Source organism: Hippichthys cyanospilos, chromosome 1, assembly GCF_059441005.1.
Source record: "Hippichthys cyanospilos isolate Australia breed blue-spotted pipefish chromosome 1, RoL_Hcya_1.0, whole genome shotgun sequence".
Classification (NCBI taxonomy): domain Eukaryota; kingdom Metazoa; phylum Chordata; class Actinopteri; order Syngnathiformes; family Syngnathidae; genus Hippichthys; species Hippichthys cyanospilos.
This window is the reverse complement of record NC_142369.1, coordinates 29,192,023-29,212,472: the sequence shown is the minus strand read 5'-3', so window position 1 is coordinate 29,212,472 and position 20,450 is coordinate 29,192,023. Positions and strand designations below refer to the sequence as shown.

General features: G+C 42.1%; 1 protein-coding gene across 3 annotated transcripts in view; it reads right to left on the bottom strand.

Annotated features, from left to right (window-relative positions):
* Nucleotides 1-20,130, bottom strand: part of ncor2 (nuclear receptor corepressor 2) — a 93,006-nt gene extending 72,876 nt beyond the window's left edge. For 2 of the 3 annotated variants that reach the window (XM_088402681.1, XM_088402839.1), the window contains exon 1: nt 19,907-20,130. The gene's annotated coding sequence lies outside the window, so the exon portion shown is untranslated. Of the gene's footprint in view, nt 1-19,680 lie in introns of all 3 variants that reach the window. The other variant, XM_088402758.1, reaches the window with a different exon arrangement.
* Between the last annotated feature and the right edge of the window lie 320 nt (nt 20,131-20,450).

Below are 20,450 nucleotides of genomic sequence, written 5' to 3'. Positions count from 1 at the left end.
TCGTAACACAGAGACCCAATGTATGTATATATGTGTATATATATATGTGTGTGTGTGTGTATATATGTGTGTGTGTCACAGTTCACCAGTTCAGCCACCTCACTCCCAGCCTCACCTGCTCAGCCCTCCTGCTAATCAGCCCAAACACTAACACCTGCTGCCACTCACCCGCCTAGTATAAAGCCCGCTCACTTCCATCCACAACCTGCCAGATTGTCTCTATGCATCACGCCGAGCTTTCCAGCGACTCCTCCTGCCAGCCTGCCCGTTGCCTGACCCTGTTTGTTCCTGACCACCCGACTGCCCGCCGAATTGACCGAAGTATTGGTATTTCGACCCTGTCTGCCTCTGACCACCCGCTAGCCTGCCGTCTTAATCTGTCTGCCCGAGCCCTCCTCCTGTCCCGCTCCCTCAGCCCGGCTCCCAGCCAAGCCCCGCTCTCCTGACTCCGAGACCCCCTAGACTTCTTCGCCACGCTCTCGTCGGCTTCCACAAACCACCTGCACATTCTGTTTAATAAACTTTCTGCATTTGCCCTTACCAGTTGTGCGTGCGCTTGGGTCCTCTCTCCTCCCGTCGTCACAGTACAATCTGGCCAAACGCAATGGACCCAGCACGCCGACCTTCTCTCAGCCCGGTCCCCCAGCCAGCACCCGATCCCCAGGTTGGGCTTCCGGAACGGTATGAGGGCGATCCTGAAACATGCGAGGCGTTCTTAACCAATTGCTCCTTGCTGTTCGCTCTCCAACCGAGGACGTTCACCACCGAACAAGTTAAGGTAGCGTTCGTCGTAAATCACCTTACAGGCCGTGCACGCTTGTGGGGAACGGCGGAGTGGAGGAGGCAATCTCCGGCTTGCACGTCCTTCCAAGCGTTCGCGGCGGAACTCCAGAAAGTTTTTGGACTCAGCTATGCCAGCGCGGAGCTGGGAAGGGGCCTGCTTGAGCTCCGGCAAGGAAATAGGTCAGTAGCCGATTACGCAATCGACTTCCGCACCAGAGCCAGCCAAAACCGCTGGAACGAACCGGCTCTCGTAGATGCCTTCCTGCACGGCCTGTCTAGTCGCCTAAAGGACGAGTTGGTTTCCCACGAGCTTCCCACCACCCTGGACGCGATCATCGCCTTGGCAACCCGTATAGATATCCGACTTCAGCATCGCCGACGTGAACGAGAGAGAGAGAGACTGGAGAGAGGGACGGTCCCTCTAGCCAGACACGCCTTCCGGCCGCCTGCCACGCCAGCGCCCTCTGGGGTTGAGGCCGAGCCCATGCAGCTTGGGCGCGCCACATTGACTTCAGACGAACGGCAACGACGCCGTGCGGGCAACCTTTGCCTCTATTGTGGTCAAGAGGGGCATTACGTTGCTTCCTGTCCGGTAAAAGCCAGGGCCCAGCCGTAAATAAGGGGATACGGTTGGGCCAAGCTCTCTCTTGCTCCCCCCGTCCAAAACGTCTTCTCCAGGTGCGCTTGGTCCTCCCTGGCGGCACGCATGTCCTGGGGGCTCTGGTGGATTCTGGGGCCGATGCAAACATCATCAGCAGAGAGCTGGTCACCCAAATTGGCCTTGCACACACTCCCTTGCCCAAGCCAACGCCGTCCTATGCTCTGGATGGTCGCCCTCTTGGGCTAATTACACACCAGACAGTCCTCGTTCCCATGCATCTGTCTGGGAACCATGAGGAGAAGATCCAATTTCATATTCTGAACAAACCAAACATCCCCTTGATCCTGGGCCTACCCTGGCTCTGTCTCCACAACCCTCACATAAACTGGGAGACAGGAGTCATTCTTAGCTGGTCTCCGTCCTGCCACCGGTCCTGCCTCAAACGAGCTTCGACTCCCGACGTATGCATTCCTCTACCGGCCCAGGCGGACATGGCTGGTGTTCCTCCTGAATACCATGATCTCTGCCAAGTTTTCAGCAAGACGAGAGCGACATCTCTTCCTCCTCATCGGCCATATGATTGTGTCATCGACCTACTTCCAGGGACGACGCCCCCCAGGGGTCGCCTCTACTCATTGTCTGCTCCAGAGCGACGAGCCATGGAAGAGTACATAAATGACTCCCTGTCAGCCGGCATTATCCGCCCGTCTTCCTCTCCTGCGGGGGCTGGATTCTTTTTTGTCAAAAAGAAGGACCAGACGCTCCGTCCCTGCATAGATTACCAAGGCCTAAATGACATAACCGTTAAAAACCGGTATCCTCTCCCCCTTATGACTTCTGGGTTTGAGCTTCTCCAGGGCGCCTCCTTCTTCACCAAGTTGGATCTGCGCAGCGCTTATCATCTGGTTCGGGTCCGAGAAGGGGATGAGTGGAAAACGGCATTCAACACCCCCCTGGGACATTATGAGTATTTGGTCATGCCCTTTGGCCTTACAAACGCCCCAGCAGTGTTTCAGTCTTTGATCAACGATGTCCTGCGTGATATGCTGGAAAAGTTTGTCTTCGTATATCTTGACGACATCTTAGTGTTTTCCCGGACCCGGGAAGAACACACATCCCATGTCCGTACAGTACTCCAAAGGCTGCTGGAAAACTCCCTGTTTGTGAAAGCAGAGAAATGTGACTTCCATAAAACTTCAGTCTCCTTTCTGGGGTACATCATCTCAAAGAACAGCATCGCTATGGATCCTGCCAAGGTCTCGTCTGTCACCACCTGGCCTGTTCCCGAAACCCGCAAACAGCTTCAGCGTTTTCTCGGATTTGCTAACTTCTACAGACGATTCATCAGGAACTACAGCACCCTGGCTCGTCCACTTACCACTCTGACCAGTTCAAAGATCAAATTTCAATGGAATCCTGCAGCAGACGAAGCCTTCCGGACGCTTAAAGCCCGCTTCACTTCAGCTCCAATCCTCCTGATGCCAGACCCGGAGCGTCAGTTCGTGGTGGAGGTGGATGCCTCCAACGTTGGACTAGGGGCTGTCCTATCCCAACGCTCCGCAAAAGACAACAAGCTCCATCCCTGCGCTTTCTACTCCCGCCGCCTTACCCTGGCTGAGATTAACTATGACATCGGGAACCGAGAACTTCTTGCCGTGAAAGCGGCACTAGAGGAGTGGCGGCATTGGTTGGAGGGCACCAAGGTTCCCTTCCAGGTGTGGACGGACCACAAGAACCTTGAATATATAAGGCAGGCCAAAAGACTTAACTCGCGCCAGGCCCGTTGGGCACTCTTCTTCACACGCTTTAACTTTGTCCTCGCCTACCGCCCTGGCTCCCGAAATGTAAAACCGGATGCCCTTTCCAGACAGTTTGAACGCATGGATTCCCCAGGCAAAGAACCAGAACCGATCCTTCCACCCTCATGCATCATCGGAACCCTCACCTGGGACGTTGAGGAGAGAATAAAGTCAGCCGCCAGAGGTCAACCCGCACCTAGCGCCTGCCCGCCCAACTGCTTGCCTGTTCCCGACCACCTGCGCTCTGAGGCCTTGCAATGGGCTCACTCCTCCAAATTGACCTGTCACCCTGGGGTTCGCCGGACAATAGAGGCCCTGAGACAACGCTTTTGGTGGTCCACCTTAGAAAAGGACGTAGGTGAATTTGTCAAGGCCTGTCCGGTCTGCAACCAACATAAACCCAGTCATCGACCCCCAGCTGGCTTACTGCACCCCCTTCCGATTCCCCATCGGCCCTGGTCCCATATCTCGTTAGACTTCATCACTGGTCTACCCCCTTCCAATGGCAACACAGTCGTTCTGTCTATAGTGGATCGGTTCAGCAAAATGGCCCACTTCGTTGCACTCCCAAAACTCCCATCCGCCAAGGAAACGGCCATCCTTCTCTTAAATCATGTCTTCCGACTCCATGGGCCACCCCTTGACGTGGTTTCAGACAGAGGTCCCCAGTTTGCCTCCTCCTTTTGGAAAGAATTCTGTCGGCTCCTTGGAGCAACTGCCAGTCTTTCATCCGGCTTCCATCCCCAGACCAATGGGCAAACCGAAAGGGTCAACCAGGAGCTTGAGAAGGCCCTCCGATGTCTGTCTTCACGGGACCCGCTGTCCTGGTCCACCCACCTCCTATGGGCCGAATATGCCCACAACTCACAGACCACCTCTGCCACAGGTCTGGCTCCCTTTGAATGTGTGTTTGGATACTTACCTCCGCTCTTCCCTGCCCTGGACACTAACACCTCCTGCCCTTCCGCTCTTGCATTCGCCCGCCGGTGTCGGCGCACATGGTCTCGAGCTCGCGCCGCACTCCTGCGTGCAAAGGAACGATACATTCGCACCGCTGACAGGCGGCGCACCCCGGCGCCTGCATACCAGGTGGGCCAGAAGGTCTGGCTGTCAACCCGCGACCTTCCTCTCCGGGTCGAGTCCAACAAGTTGGCTCCTCGTTTCATTGGCCCCTTTCCCATACAGAAGGTCTTGAGTCCGGCCGCGGTCCGTCTCTCTCTTCCCCGATCAATGCGGGTCCATCCGACCTTCCACGTCTCCCGGATTAAGCCTGCGGTTGACAGTCCCCTGGTCCCGGCTGCTCCGCCTCCTCCTCCTCCTCGGCTCGTTGATGGGGGCCCTGTCTACACGGTCCGCCGGCTTCTTCGTTCACGTCGGCGGGGCAGGGGCCTCCAGTATTTGGTGGACTGGGAGGGGTATGGTCCTGAGGAGCGTTCCTGGATTCCTGCTCGCCAGGTTGTGGATCCGTCCCTGATCACAGATTTTCATCGTCTTCACCCGGATCAGCCGTCTAGGTCATCTGGGCGTCGTAATGTGCCCCGGCGCGTCGCCCGCCCTCCCGCCCGTGGGGGTTCCCCGGCCGTTGGCCTTTCCCTCCCGCCCGGTGGTTTTGGGACGTCGGGAGCCGTCCTTTGATGGGGGGGTTCTGTCACAGTTCACCAGTTCAGCCACCTCACTCCCAGCCTCACCTGCTCAGCCCTCCTGCTAATCAGCCCAAACACTAACACCTGCTGCCACTCACCCGCCTAGTATAAAGCCCGCTCACTTCCATCCACAACCTGCCAGATTGTCTCTATGCATCACGCCGAGCTTTCCAGCGACTCCTCCTGCCAGCCTGCCCGTTGCCTGACCCTGTTTGTTCCTGACCACCCGACTGCCCGCCGAATTGACCGAAGTATTGGTATTTCGACCCTGTCTGCCTCTGACCACCCGCTAGCCTGCCGTCTTAATCTGTCTGCCCGAGCCCTCCTCCTGTCCCGCTCCCTCAGCCCGGCTCCCAGCCAAGCCCCGCTCTCCTGACTCCGAGACCCCCTAGACTTCTTCGCCACGCTCTCGTCGGCTTCCACAAACCACCTGCACATTCTGTTTAATAAACTTTCTGCATTTGCCCTTACCAGTTGTGCGTGCGCTTGGGTCCTCTCTCCTCCCGTCGTCACATGTGTGTGTGTGTATATATATATATATATATATATATATATATATATATATATATATATATATATATATATATATATATATATATATATATATATATATATATATATATATATATATATACACACACTTATATATGTAGGGGGGGCACAAGAGAGGTTGTGTGTGTTGATTGACAGTTCCAAAGCAATTTAAATGAAGTGTTGGGCTTTGCATTATTTAAAATGTTCCCTTTTACTGCAATAAACACTTGATTCCTTGAAATTAATATTGACGTTAAATATCGGTTATCGGGATCCTTGGCTATCGATTATCGGTATCGCATCGACCCTGAAAAAAGAATACTGGTTGATCTATAGTCTATAACGGTGTAATTTGTGCAAGTTTGAAAATTGTGTCCCCAAAAGCATGAGAAAAAATAAACACTTTTTACACAGCAGAGCACACATACCAGGAGCAGTCATAAGTAATATTTCATTTTCATTCATCACCGTCACTCTAAATATTCACCAACATGACATGACACAGCAACCACACATGACCTAATGCATAACTCAAATAGTATCACTCAAAACAACACATCTAAAATATCAGTTGCTGAATAACAGGAAGCAGTAATCCATACTTTTTAACAAAGAAATGACTTACACTAATCGATGAGGTCTTACGACACATGTATTTTCTTAAAGTGTTGTTAAAGACAAGTTAAGTCAAGACAAGTCAGAACATTCACTTTCAACCTGTTTGGGATGGTTTTGAATTTTGCCAGACGTGTCAGATGTTTATGCCCATTTGGATGGTGGCCCACAATGCAGGGAGCCGGCACTGGCCCTGTTGCCATGATACAATATGACAAGTTTCAGTTATTTCATATATGACATTGTTATAGTGTATTATTTAACCCATAAAAATATTAATGCTATACCAATATTCATTCTTTTTTTTGCATGCATTTCTCAGTGTAAAATCTAATTGAAAGTTTAACATTCTAAAACTGAAAATTTGCTAGATAGAGAACCAAAGCACAGTGATTTCGTTATATATTGAGACAAGTGTTAAGGTTACTTATTTTCTGTTATTGTGTGCACCGGGTTTACATCAAATAATGTTGAAATACCCCTGCTGCCATGAATCTATAGTATAAATCATCTAAGTCTTTTTTTACTCAAATTCATTCCTATTCTCTTTTTCAGAAGATTATTTCTCGAGACTCTAGTGCATTTTCCTTACTGTCTTTTTTCTTTTCAAATACTCCCAACATTTAAAGAAACCTCCCGTGTTATTATCCTGGCGGGAAATGAGAAATGGATATACAGAAGGGTCACTATTTTTTTTTATGCTGGATGCATTTGAGAATTGATTCGGACACCCTAACTGCCATGACGGCAAGCGTTTCAGAAGGCAGTGCGCTCTTTCTTTTAATTGAAACATTGCATCATCTGTAGATCAAATGTTGACCGCGTATATGTTGCCCTATTGCCTCATCGCGCAAACTACATTGACTGCAATTAAATATGGGACAATTTCATATTCTTAAAGTATGATTCTTACAGTATGATGTGTTCTTAAAAACCAAGCAACAGTATGTTTTAATATAATCGTAGGTCTACTTTTTATGAAATTATATTAAATGGGGGGTGGCACTCCTCCAGAGGTGGCCATGCCTGTTATTGCTACGGACAGCAGGAGGAGTTTTTATTGCTGCATTTACCATAATGCCCCTAAATTACACATACTCTCTGGGAGTATGTGTAATTTTTCACATGCGCCTGTGGAAGCTTTTGTACAGTAAATGCAGCAATAAAACTATTCCTGCTGCTGTCCGTAGCAAAATCTTACACAGTGTCACTTTACGGCAGACGAGACAAAAGAGAAAATAGCTCATTAGTTTTGACAAATTTGAACGTTTAAAAAAAAAATTGTGACTTTTAAAAACACAATACAGTATGTTGCCAATCCGGTTGTCGGCCCAAGCCTAACTGCAATTCGAACGTGTCGCTTATTCCTCCGTCCGCAGAGAGCCGCAACATAAGGATGAAAGAGCTGCATGCGGCTCCGGTGGCATGGGTTGCCTTACCCTTCAAGAGAAAACTGTATGAAGGTATTTATGTATACATTTCTGTAGCGGGGTCATTTTCTAAATTTAGCTTCAAGATATAATAAGCATTTAATTTGCCTTGAAATAATGCAGTTCGGTTGTAATATAAAGAATTAGCGGTTGTATATGGACATCTTTAAATAATGATGCTAAAATTTACATTCCTATTTTTAGACTGAGCCCCTCATGATATGGTGTGAAAAGGCTCTGACATTGGAGGTCTAAAATTCTGAGATGTTCCCTTGAATATAGACAGTTATGAAAGCCCACCTGCAATTCAAGCTTCCCATGTCAAAGAGCAGGAAATAAACCTGAGGGGTGCACTTGTCTTCTGGGCTGACCTAGTTCCTCTTCATGCTACTTAATTATTCAGGAGCTTTGAAATGTTCTTGTGTGGAAGCATGCAACCTGAGTGGCTGTACGCTCCTCCAGAGCAGCCTCACAGTTATTCTAAAAAAGGCTGGATATACACTGCAGGCCTAAGTGCCCAATTCCAATTTACAGTGTGAATTACTTTCATGAATTTCTGCACTTTCAAGGTAGGCCCTTTTCAGGAGACCCCGCATGCTTGTTCAACCATTAGGATTACATCATCAAAGCAAGCACGCCATTTTCAATCATTAAGATCAAGAGGCTGCTGTAAACAAATAGAAAAACAAATAAAAAGGATTGTGACAACCAAGACTTTTTAAAACCTAACTAACCTTTGGAATTTATGTTCTTACATATAAGAAATACAATAAATGAAGTAAAAGAGCTGTCAGCTTTCTAAGGTCACATGACCAAATCTGACAACAAGTGAGCCGTGATTGGCCTGATCTGAGCCCTGAACAACTATGATGCCATTTTCATTTATGGCAAAATGGTCGCACCCGAGATAGATACAAATGCAATTTGCTGTTTAAGTCATATTCCACAGACACAATAATAATCAGAATGTCATGTTTAGACTTGTGGTGGTGCATAGTAGGGCAGTTACTAACAATTATTTCAATAGTCAATAGTCAATAGTTTTTTGGCTTGGCTAAAGCTCTGATGCAGGTTACAAACAACCTGATGGGTCGTTTACTTCACCTCAAAGACAATACTGTATAGTATATTTAAATACACAAATAGAACTGAAGAACCTGTGCATTTTAAGTCAATACACAAAAACACACTAAACTTAATAAGTAAATTCAACGCTGTTGTCAATAAAAATAGCAAAGCTTAAAAGTGTTTGTCCAGCTTTAAATAGCCGAAACCTGCGATGATGTAAATTATATAAATTGGTTGAGGGTGTTTTACCATCATCGACTAGTTGTTTTTATATGTTTTTAATATTTTTTGCGCTTTACTTGCTGGTTTCAGTCCCAGTGCGTGTTTCGTCGGAAAGGCTGAAGTGTTTTATCTCTCCTCGGAAGAAAAAATTAAACATTTGGATACTGCACATGCGGTTGATTCATGCGTTTCGTGAATTGAAACGTCAACAACGATGAATATGTTTGCCGACTTTGATCTCCCATCATCGACTCGTCTCTTTAATATATTTCTAGTTTATTTACCACATTATTTTAGTAATTTCAGTCCAAGCCCATGCTTCCTTACGTCGGGAAGTTCCAAGGCGTTTCCCTCACGCCTCATTCCTTCAGCCCTCCTCAGAAGAAGAATCAGACACGCTTGGCGGGCAAAATCAAATTGTTGATCTGACAACATAGCAGCAAGTATGTCGTCAGATCCCTCTTACAACAAATTCAGAACTGTCACATTCAAAATTGAATATTTACAAACGATAAGGCATTATGATTTCAGAACAATGATCAATTGATTGTACAATGAGTCGTGACCCATGACTCACTCTGAGCCACAGTTTGTGCGGTACAGAGTGAAGCCAGCAGGTGACATGACATGCATCTGGTAACGAATTCAAAATAAAAGACATGGGGTCAAAATACAAGTTGGTCAATACACCAGCAAGCCTGAGACCCTTTTGAGGATAAGGAGCTATAGAAAATGAATGGATGCTTTCTTTATTATCGGTGAATGCTAATTCGTCCATGAATACGTCACAGGTATTATATTTTGTTTGCTCCAGGGCGTGCTACCTTTCAATCTTGACCTGAGCTTTGCACAATAAATGTCATCTTAATTCCAGTTAAATTCTCTAAAGGACTATATGACTAATATATTTGGAAATGATTCATTAATTAAATTATTATTCAATTAAAAATATGTTGTCCTTAAATTCTATACCATGATATATACAATACCATTAGTTTGTAAAGACACACATTTTCTGCAAAAATCTAAGCCATGCCATATGAATGCTGCACTATTAAGACATTGTTTGATTTGTAGGTTTAACTGATAGAATCCCCCTAAAACAAAGTCTAGCATGTCAAGGCAGGAGTAAAGTGAGTCAGCACAAGCACCATACTAGCAATTACAATGCACTGATACTTCAATCTCATGCTTTTCACTGCTACACTTCACTAATGTATTCCAAAGCAAGGTCATCACCCCTCGGGTGTATGTCCTGGACTGCCCTGAAAAACATGCCTTGCTCAGAATGACAAACAACCTATGCTGTAAAACTCATCCCTAGCAGAAAAGACTGGCTAATCAAATGAGACAAATATATCATATCTGCTGCCTGAACACAAATGTGAGTTATGTCCTATAACATGCTGTCAACTGTTATTGCGCAACAGAATCAAGTGATTCACTAACCAAAGAGCCATTTCTAATCCTTGTTAATACGCTGTCTGCTTCTCCTATAAAGGGGTGACTGGTTTTAACTGCAACTGAAATTCACAAGAACATGACAATAGAAAGCTTTGTGTGAAAAGATAAACTAAATACCACTATAATCTGGGCTTCACGTAATGGTTTAATCACACTGAAACCATTCACAACACTACTATTTTAAGTGTACAATGAAAATGCATGCATACAATTTGCCTTTTGTATTGTAAGGTATCAACTAGGCATGGGTCGATAACCGTATTGGCAGTATATTTGCGATTTTGAAAGTCACGGTGATTTGAAACCATCCAAAGCTGTCAAAACCGCTATTTTTTTTTCACCCCCACGTGATCTGCCTTAACTTATGATCTGTGAGTCTTCTTCGGCTGCAGCAGCCAATCAAATTGTCTACTTCCTGGTTTGTCAGCTTCACTACCACTATAAGTTTGCATTCATACTTATTGTATACTAAGTGCCCATATTTCAGTTTAAATTGGTTGTGTTTATTCTGAAAGAATTCATGTATACGTTTATTGGTTTTGCTCACTGAAGATTTGTTTTGATTTTATTTATATATATAATTTAGCATCGTAAACTGTTGTAACAAATGATGTATTATGTATTTTTCTTTAAAAATAAAACTGTTTTTATAATGTAGAAAAATGCTATTTCACAAAAAAGCTTTTAAAATCATATATTTTAGAGCTGTAATTTTAATACCATGATATTTTTGCTCAGAATTATCATACAGTCAGATTCTGATATCGTCCTATGCTTAGTGCCAACTGATCCATCCCACAATGGCACTCAAGAACCACACCAGAAGCCGCACTGGTATATAAGCCGCAGCAGCAAAAATTGAACCAACACAGATAAGCAGCACTGGACTATAAGCCACAGGTATGTGTGGTGATGATATGAAACTATTACATTTTCTTTATATATTTTTTTAATTGTCTACCAAGTGCAACATCCTCTCTCTTACAGACTGAACATGCCTGCATATTTAGTCCCAACATTATATTTATAGAAAACGAATGGATGGATATAGCCAACAGAATACTGCAGAGTTAAATAGACTCAAAATCAATACTTTGATAGCATTTTGTCTACCATTGTTTAATTGATAGGTTATTTTAGTGAACAGTGCATACACTGCAAATAAATAATATATACAATCATAAATTTATAAATACAATCATATGTACTGTATACCGTATATCAAATTTACACGTCATGAACTTTTATACAGATCTTATTCAATTTCGACAAAAAATGTTATTATATATTTAATAATATATTTTAAACCTTTTTTTGAGCACAGTCATTGATTCACATCTTTTCAGTTACATTTCATAATTGTTCCATAAACTGACTCCTTGAACACACATTTGCTTGACCGGTGGGAAAAAACAGCAGATAAGGCGCACTGGACTTTAAGCCGCAAGGCTCAAATCATGATGAAAAAGTCGCGGTTTATAGTCCGAAAAATACGGTAGTTAAAAAAAGAAAAAACGAAGGCCAACAGGTGACCATTCGAAGTTAGCGTTCAATTGCTGAGGCATTATGATCACTTTGCTGAGCTGTCATGAAAACGTGAAAACAGATGTTTTCAAAATGAACATCAAAGTGACTATTCTTCCACTGACTAATCCTTGAAAATAGGATTGTGCTCAAATTTAGCCAGATGACAGCCAATGAAAGTGACGTGGGATCATTTCCAGTTTAATGGAGCTTGGACTGCGAGTGATCCGTAAAATGTACCCACACAGAAGTACGCAAAACTCTCTCAAACCTAACCAGGAAAAATCCCCCCAGAGATCAACAAGAAATGCCAGACAGCTGAGCTTTCTCAGTTGGTAAAAAGGAAGATAGTTTGGAAGGTGGCTGAGCTCATGGGAGCTGCTTCATGGTCACTGTCTCATATTTCCTTTTTTACTTTCTGCATTTTCACTTCGGGAATGTTAAAGTGGACAGTGACATACTAATGGTTAGCCATTTAACCATCATAATAATCTACACAAACGCACCAACACACACACGCATGTAGCTTTCAGTGACATAAAGCGATTTGTCAAGATGTTGGTTTGTAGCAAACAACTTTTATGATGACTTCAGTTCTTGTTAGCACATAGTTGTCTGCATTCTTTCGCATAACGTTTTGAGGATCTACAGTATATGGAGCTTCACTTCTTTCCGCTGCAGTCGTCCCATGCCATCAAACCCTAGGTAGTGTTGATACGAATCTTTTAAAACTAGCGGCTTACCCAAATCAGCTGAAGCTAACCTCCACCATCTCACCTTCTGTCTCGAATTACGAGTTCTGCCTTGACTCCTCCTGCTTTCTGTTTGCTTGTGCCCGTGGCTGTTTGGTGTTGTGCTGCAACATTGCAATGTGAGTTTTCCTGTTGTGGTACAGTGGATTGTGGAGCACATTGCCAACAATCACGGGGCTTTGGAGTCTACTCTTACGAGGTTGGCAGGTGAGTTTCAAAAATGTCACAAAACCAGCACAGCAAATAAACAAACCAAAAAGATCATCCTTCTCCTCTCATGGAGGATTATCAAAATGTAATAATATTCACAATTGAAAGACAAAAATGCAGAGGATTTGATCAATACGTCATACAATATTAAGCGGTAATTGAGTTTAAAATAATTGCCAATTAATTTGATAATTGATTAGTTGTTGATTACCTAAATTGCATTTGACATATAGAGCTGAAAACAAATTACATACATGAAAAGAAATTCCCTTTTTTAGCCTCATTGTCTGACATCAACACGAGCAAAGCTTCACTGTTTTAGGTAAATCAGTATTACCAAAATTACAACGATTATAATGTTCATATTATTCACAGTGGGAAGTTAATATAGAGTGAGATTACAATAGCTTTAAACAATTTGGAAAAATCCAGTTTATTGGGAATTTTCTGATCAAAATAGGTGTGTTGCAGTTTTACTCACTGTTTACATACTAGCAATGCATCATTTTAATCAATGTGTCTGCCTTGCGAAGGAGCTACATCATTTTTATCAAATGATATAATTAACTAAAAGGCTATAGGGAATTCGGGGTATAATTTTATACCCCGAATTCCCTATAGCCTTTTAGTTTTGATTAAGGCTGAATGGTAATTTTAATAAAAATTGATAATCATTTCTCCCTCAATCCACAACTTCTCTGATCAGCTCCAAAGATTTACCTTCATGCACACAACATAAACTAGAAAAGATAAACATAGAACATGATGGGGGGGGTGATATTTAAGAAAAAGCAATGTGTTCGTTTCTGTGGAAACACTTTGGCTTTGCCATTTATAGCCTTTGGAAATGGAATGAAATGTAATATGAACACAACTCGACGGATCTCTGTCGGTGTGGCACCATGGCAACATATAGCAACCAACCTGAATGACTCAACAGTGGCATAATTGTGTGCTCAAAGAATTGCTTATAATTGCATACATACTGTTTTGTGCGTGTGGTGTGTACGGATGTAAGTTAATACTTGTATATTGTTGTTTTTCTTTTTTCTTTGTTCCACAAAAGATAATATGCAATATTGTTCAGATACAGTAGGCCCTACTGAGTAGGGTATGTTTTGATAATAAGGTAGGGTAGTGTATCAAACAAGAACTAGTTTGTTTTGTTGCACTTTCTTTGCTTTCTTTGCTGAATGTTATTGTTTTCTGTTAGTTGTGTTATGTGTCTTTTTAAATCATAATGAAAATAAACACAACATAAAAGGCCATGATCAAAAGTTTGCATATCCTTAAAATTTTGGCCCGAGAAGTTGTAACATGCACACAGGTTGACAAATGAGTTGGAATGACTACTAAAGGTGATCATCCACACCTATGAGCTGGCTGCTTGATTACAACATATTATTTTCAGTCGTAGTATAAATATGCTGTAATTGACATGTAGTTGAACCTGAAGCAGTCTCAGAAATGTTTATCAAACTACAAGCCTCCACATTAATCTGGCCCCCCCAAAAAAATATCTTTCATCCCCCTCTTGTGTAATATTTCATTCAATAATAAACTAAGCTGTGAATCAATTGAACAGTACTTATAATGTACCTGTAAATGTTAATGCAAAATATTTTTCAATTCAACAGTTTGATTAATAAATGGAGAAACCACTAGAACAATTGATACTAAAAATCTTCAATAGCTGTAGCCCTACTTGATTGTTGCTTATCTATTAATGTATAGCGGACACCAAGAAAGTCACGGTAAAAGCTTTTTAAAGACCACCAGTACAAACAATAACATTCCACCTTAATGAAATTGCAATAAAAAGGTCTTAAGGGTAAAAAAATAAGACATCGGGAATGTAGTATTTCGTGAATACTGCAATCCCCGTCAGCTCACTGGGCACGCTGCCAGGTTTGAGTGAGTATCTGCGTGACATTATCACCCAAGGAGGCCGTCTCATCTACACTGCCAAACAAAGGCTATTAACGCAACGTGACCAGATAGTGTAAATTAATCAAACAATGAAATGTATCCAAAGAAAATCCACCAGCGCACTGTACAGCAAGCAAGGCACCGACGTGGCTTAATAACATTACTTCAGTTAGGCCCGTGCCACTCTCCCGGTGGGGAATGATTTCGTAGGACAATTCAAAATCCATGAGACCCTCTCTAAATGTGTCCTGATTAGAAAAAAAATGTTCATTGTGTCAGGGATTTTACAATAATTTATAAAACATATTACATTTTTATCAATAATTATTTTAAATCTGTAAAAATGGTGTCTCACACACTTCAAACAATACCAAGTAAAAGAATAATAATCACTTAAAATACAGCAATAAAAAAGTATAGAAATTATTTCGAATACAATTATTCCATGGAATAATTGATAGAATACTTGATTCTAAGTATGTAAGAACTGCAGAACTAGTGAAAAATCACTCGTCACACAAAAACAAACTCGTCCAGGAGCACAAGCACACTGCACAGACTGTTTATTGAACTCAGCAAACTGTACAAATAAAACAGTTGTCTCTTGTGAACATCACTCCTGTGCCCCTACTCCGGAGATAGGACCAATCAGCCCACGCTTAAACCAACTGTGACTTTAATGTAACAGCTGGAATAAGCGTGAAATGATTACTCATGCCTGGAAAGTAAGGCGACTGTTGTTGTGTTAGCGTCTCAGAGGCTACATTAAACATTACACAGGAATGTAACAGAGGTAGAGCTTCACACAGTTGACATTTTTATAATCACACTATGCTATATCTCATTATATCTCAATAATTACACATAATTCCGCATATTGGTAGTATTCCCTCTCTGATCAAATGAAAGCAAGTGTTGCAGGTGCATCATCATTTCACATGAACTATATTAACTATAATTTTAAAGTATGAATGCCTCGACACAATCTTGCTAAAGCTGAGAACCAAAATACATCTTTTGAATGTGAAACCATCACTCATTTGCAACACAAGAGGAATTGATCATCACCAGGCAAGCAAAAAAAAAAAAAAAACAATAAATGATTCCTAATAACCCCATTACTGTGAACTCGTTCTCAAGTGGTAAGTGGCAGTTTATTGGCCCGGCACGATACCTTGACCAAACGTAGAAAGTGTGCCAGAGCTTGCTTTAGAATGCGAGAAACATGAATGAACACTTCAAAACGTGAACGGTCAGAAGGGAAGGAACTGTAGAATGTGATCTTCTGGGATGTTTCCCCATGGTTCATCACAGATACCATGACAGACCATGGGAAAAGCAAGCTTTATAAAGATTTCAACACAAAGGGAAAAAGTGGCCAAATTGTCATGTCTGCGTTTCAGCGAAACAGGTCTAGAGTTTCCACTGAAAACTTAGTAGTTTAAATTTAACATTAGCGGTTTCACTGAGTTCTGCTGAAGCCACAGATAAACTTTTTCAGGAAGTATTAGGGATGTAAGGCATTTGGTCTATGATTCTGTGGACGAGGGAGGTCAACAGTGGTTGTGTTTGTTTTTATGTCTCGCATTAATAAGTGAAAATGCTTTTATTTTACACTCTCTGTAAACACAAGTACTGTAAAAGTAAGCAGTCAGCCACCACATACCGTGTTTGCTAAAGGGCATGGACAAGGAAAATGGTGGCAGGAATGAGTATGCACTCATTCAATGATATCCTGCCGAATTGTCATAACCAGAGTTTGCCAGTGGCCAAGAACTATCCTGGCCAGGGTGAGGGCTGGCCCACTGTATGAGTATGATAGAAGCATGTATTTGACTAAAAGAGGATAAGAGACAATAGAAACATCAGGAAAGAAGCACAATAAAAATGTATCCATTATCTCTATGATATACTGTATAACATAATTTCACACAGCTCTGACAATAAATGTACCAGTAAATCTCTAAAAGGCAAACTGGTGATTTATGATGCAACAAGACTTCTATTTAACTGTTGAGGACTCATTCTTCAAACAATAAAATAAGCCGGAAGCAGTCATCTTTCGAGTTTCATAACTATATTGTGCTTCATAATGTGAGTAGAAATTAAACGAGCAGCGTAACAGTCACCCAGAGGCACCACACTGAGCACGGGATTAAGACTGCCCCCATTACATCCTCGTTGGGGGGGGCACCTCTCCTTAACCCAAACAGTTTGACATGCGTCTTACCTTTTATAGTGACTACTTAATCGAAGCATTTTAACAAAGCTTGTAGCAATAACTGTCAAGCTCCACATAGCGTATTTGTTCATCCAAGTTAAAAAAAAAAAAAAAAAAATATATATATATATATATATATATATATATATATATATATATATATATATATATATATATATATATATATATATATATATATATATATATATATATATATATATATATATATATATATATATATTATTTCAATGAAATTCTATATGGTATTAAACAATATAAATTGCTGGACCTGACAATAAAAGTAGGGATGGTGGATACCACTTTCTTTCAGTACGAGTACTCAATTCTTGAGTAGTCACCGATACAGCTGACAAGTAGCGATACTGCTGGTAATTTGATGTTCAAAATTTCCCAAAAGAAAATGAAAAGATCATTTCAAAGAAAGACTTATTTATTCAATATAATAATTTCCAAATTTCTAGTTTGTGATCATAAAACTGCTCAGAGAGTGGCCAATTAATTTAAGTTCGTTAATTTTAACAAACCGAAGATTAGGATGTAACAGGATTTGTTTTTTGATATTAAAGTACACAGGAGAATACATTGCTTGTTAATGTTCTCACAGGAAAACGCTGTAAATTGCGGTGGGACATACAAATAAACGTTACCATATTTAGTAATGAGTGGACACAAATGCTTATGGCATGATGCTTACAGTAAGTCTTTTATTTTGAAAGTATGTCGCGACAATGTACCACACAACCTGTTGCCGCAAGAGAGGCACAAGTCATAACTCGATACAAACAAAACAACCTTGTCCTGAAATTACATTCGATCGCCTCGAGCATAAATTAGCCACTAGCTAGCAGCGCTTGAGTGTTCTACATCTGCTGAGCAGTCGGATGACTACACGCTTTGATGCTGACAGCCAGAGAGTTGCCATTTGTGCTCTTGAACAAACCTTTGGACAAACCATGGTCTCAAAAGCGTTCTTGTGTTTCTGACGCATTTTGCTCTCAATCAAAATGAATGGGGAGAGAGTTACGTAAAATCTCAGTATATATATTTAACAAACAAAACAAATGTTGATTATTCAAAAAAAAAAAAGTAAAAAGGTCGGTCATGCGTAATTAAGTGGAAAAGTATTAGTTGGTCTTCTGCATTACATGTGTTTTTCACAAAGTAAATTAAAAACATATATTCAGTATTGTGTTAATTGATTATAACCCTGTCTCAATATCTGCAGCCCAATAGAGGATGCTCCGATTACTTAAAAATCACCTGTGGCGATATTTTGATTTTCCATTTGAAGAAAAGGATGGTAAAATACTGGTAGATATGACAAAAATGGTTCGTTAACATTAAAAAAAAGGGCAATACATCGCAGTTAACGGGTGCTTTATGCATTTTGTAAAACTATTCAGTGTTAGAAAGGATCTGAGCTGTCGCTGAAAATTGGCCATCTTTTATACTTACATTTTTACACTAAATCAATAATTTTATTGCAATCAGCTCAGTAAAATGAAAACATTTTGAAAACTGAAAGCTCATTCCAAGCTGCTGTACAACACAACTCACAATTGTGCTCTTTTTTTTTTACCTACAACCATGCATTACATAACATTATAGAGAGAATTAAGTTTAGAATCGGAATATAACAATATCTCAAGTTTCATTAGACAAATAAGCCAGGTTTTTGTGAAATGATCACACACTATCTCTCTCGCTCTCTCTCTCTCGCTCTCTCTCACTTCAAGTCAGTCTAACTTTGTAGATAATAAAATAGATAAATAAAATAAATTGTAGTTGTTTAGGGGACATTTCTAGTGACAGCCATAGTTTCATATGAATTGTTTTTGGTGTATGGTGCAGCATATGCATTTCTTGTGTGTAGACATGTTGTATACTTCTATGTTGTACCAAACATGAAATAAAGCTCTTATGCAAAGCAACCATCCAGCATGAACACAATCACGAGACTTCCTACATTGTCAACAACTCGCAATGCTTCAATATAAATTGCTACCTTGTAACTCCTTTTTACCATCAATTCTGAGGTAAACTTCAAAGAATTTCAGATATTGTAAACACTATCTAAATAATAATAACATGTTTACAGTTCAACCGGATGGTACAAAAGTGGAGAGCGAAATTCTGAAAAGACAAACAAGAGCATCGCCTTTATTAGCGATATGTTGCGCTTCTAATCATTTGTGGGACAACTTTTGGAAGCGTACGGAGCCTACCAAATATGTACGTAATATACAGCTAATTAGTTACGAATGAATGATGAGGTTGCCCTTACAAGTCTAACAGCATCACGTCCAAGCCATGCAGGCCTGGCATTGACTAAACAACAATAATTACGTCACACCAAGTGAAAAGCGAACAAAGTAATATGTTAAGTCAATACTATTAATGCTACTACTACATTATAACATATACATGATTAGAGTCCCAAACTGAACGTTCCACACGAGTTATTTGAAGTGTGCGATCAGCAAACATCATGTTATCAGAGGAATAACACATAGAATGTGTGGCAAAGCAAGATTTACGCACGCAAACCGTTCGGGCGTTTTATTCACACAGTAGTTGTGAGCAGGCTAGCAAAGTTAGACAAACAAAACGCCTCACAAAGGGACGACATGATTTGAATTTGGCCTGCCCTTGAAGTATGCTGCGCGATGTCGTGATTTCAAACCGTACTGGTGTTTACAGCGCGTATTTAGCTGGTTAAAAGTGACGTAAGGCGGCCAACTCCGCGGCTCTGACAGCTAGCTTGCTCCGCTAGCACCTTTAGCCACTAGCCGCTTAGCCTAGCCATGTAGCACGTGTTTGTGAATTATAAAATAATCAACTTGATCTGACGACGGCCAGCTCACCGAGAAAGCTGCGATGACGTTAGAAGGCAGATCGAGGCGACGCCTCCTCGCCCTTAATCGGTAGCTAATACGAGAAGCTGCAATGTTTACGCGGTGTGGATAAGGTCAATAACAGTACTGCTATATAGGTTTCTGCTCCAAAGAATGGCTGGACCCTGTCGGCCAACAACACAAGAGGCAGCCCACCCCCAAAGCCACGGACTGGGAGCAATGGAGGCTAACTAACCTTAGCGACGGAGTCAACGCGAACCATTCACAGGCGTTCTTGTGCGGTCGTTCAACGTCCCAATGTGGTGTCGCTTTTACAAAGCTTCTCGCTTCGATGGCGCGCGTCCCCCGTGAATTACTCCACAGCAAATAGTATTTTCCCTTGTCATTTGTTCCGCTGAAGATTGGGCTATGTCGTGCCTGGTCCTGCGCTCGACACACCAAGAAGGGACTGAACCGCCTTCTCGTCTCTCTCTCTCTCTCTCTCTCTCTCTCTCTCTCTCTCTCTCTCTCTCTCTCTCTCTCTCTCTCTCTCTCTCTTCTCTCTATATCTCTCTCTCTCGCTCTCTCTCTCTCTCTCTCTCGCTCTCTCTTTCGCTCTCTCTCTCGCTCTCTCTCTCTCGCTCTCTCTCTCTCTCTCTCTCTCGCTCTCTCGCTCTCCCTCTCCACTCCTCCCGTTCCTCCCAGACTTTCATTAAACCCGCACGCCCTCTCTTCGTTCCACATCAGAGCTAATTCTGCTGATGTCCTCATGTCACTTGTCTTCAGAGTTCATGTGTGTC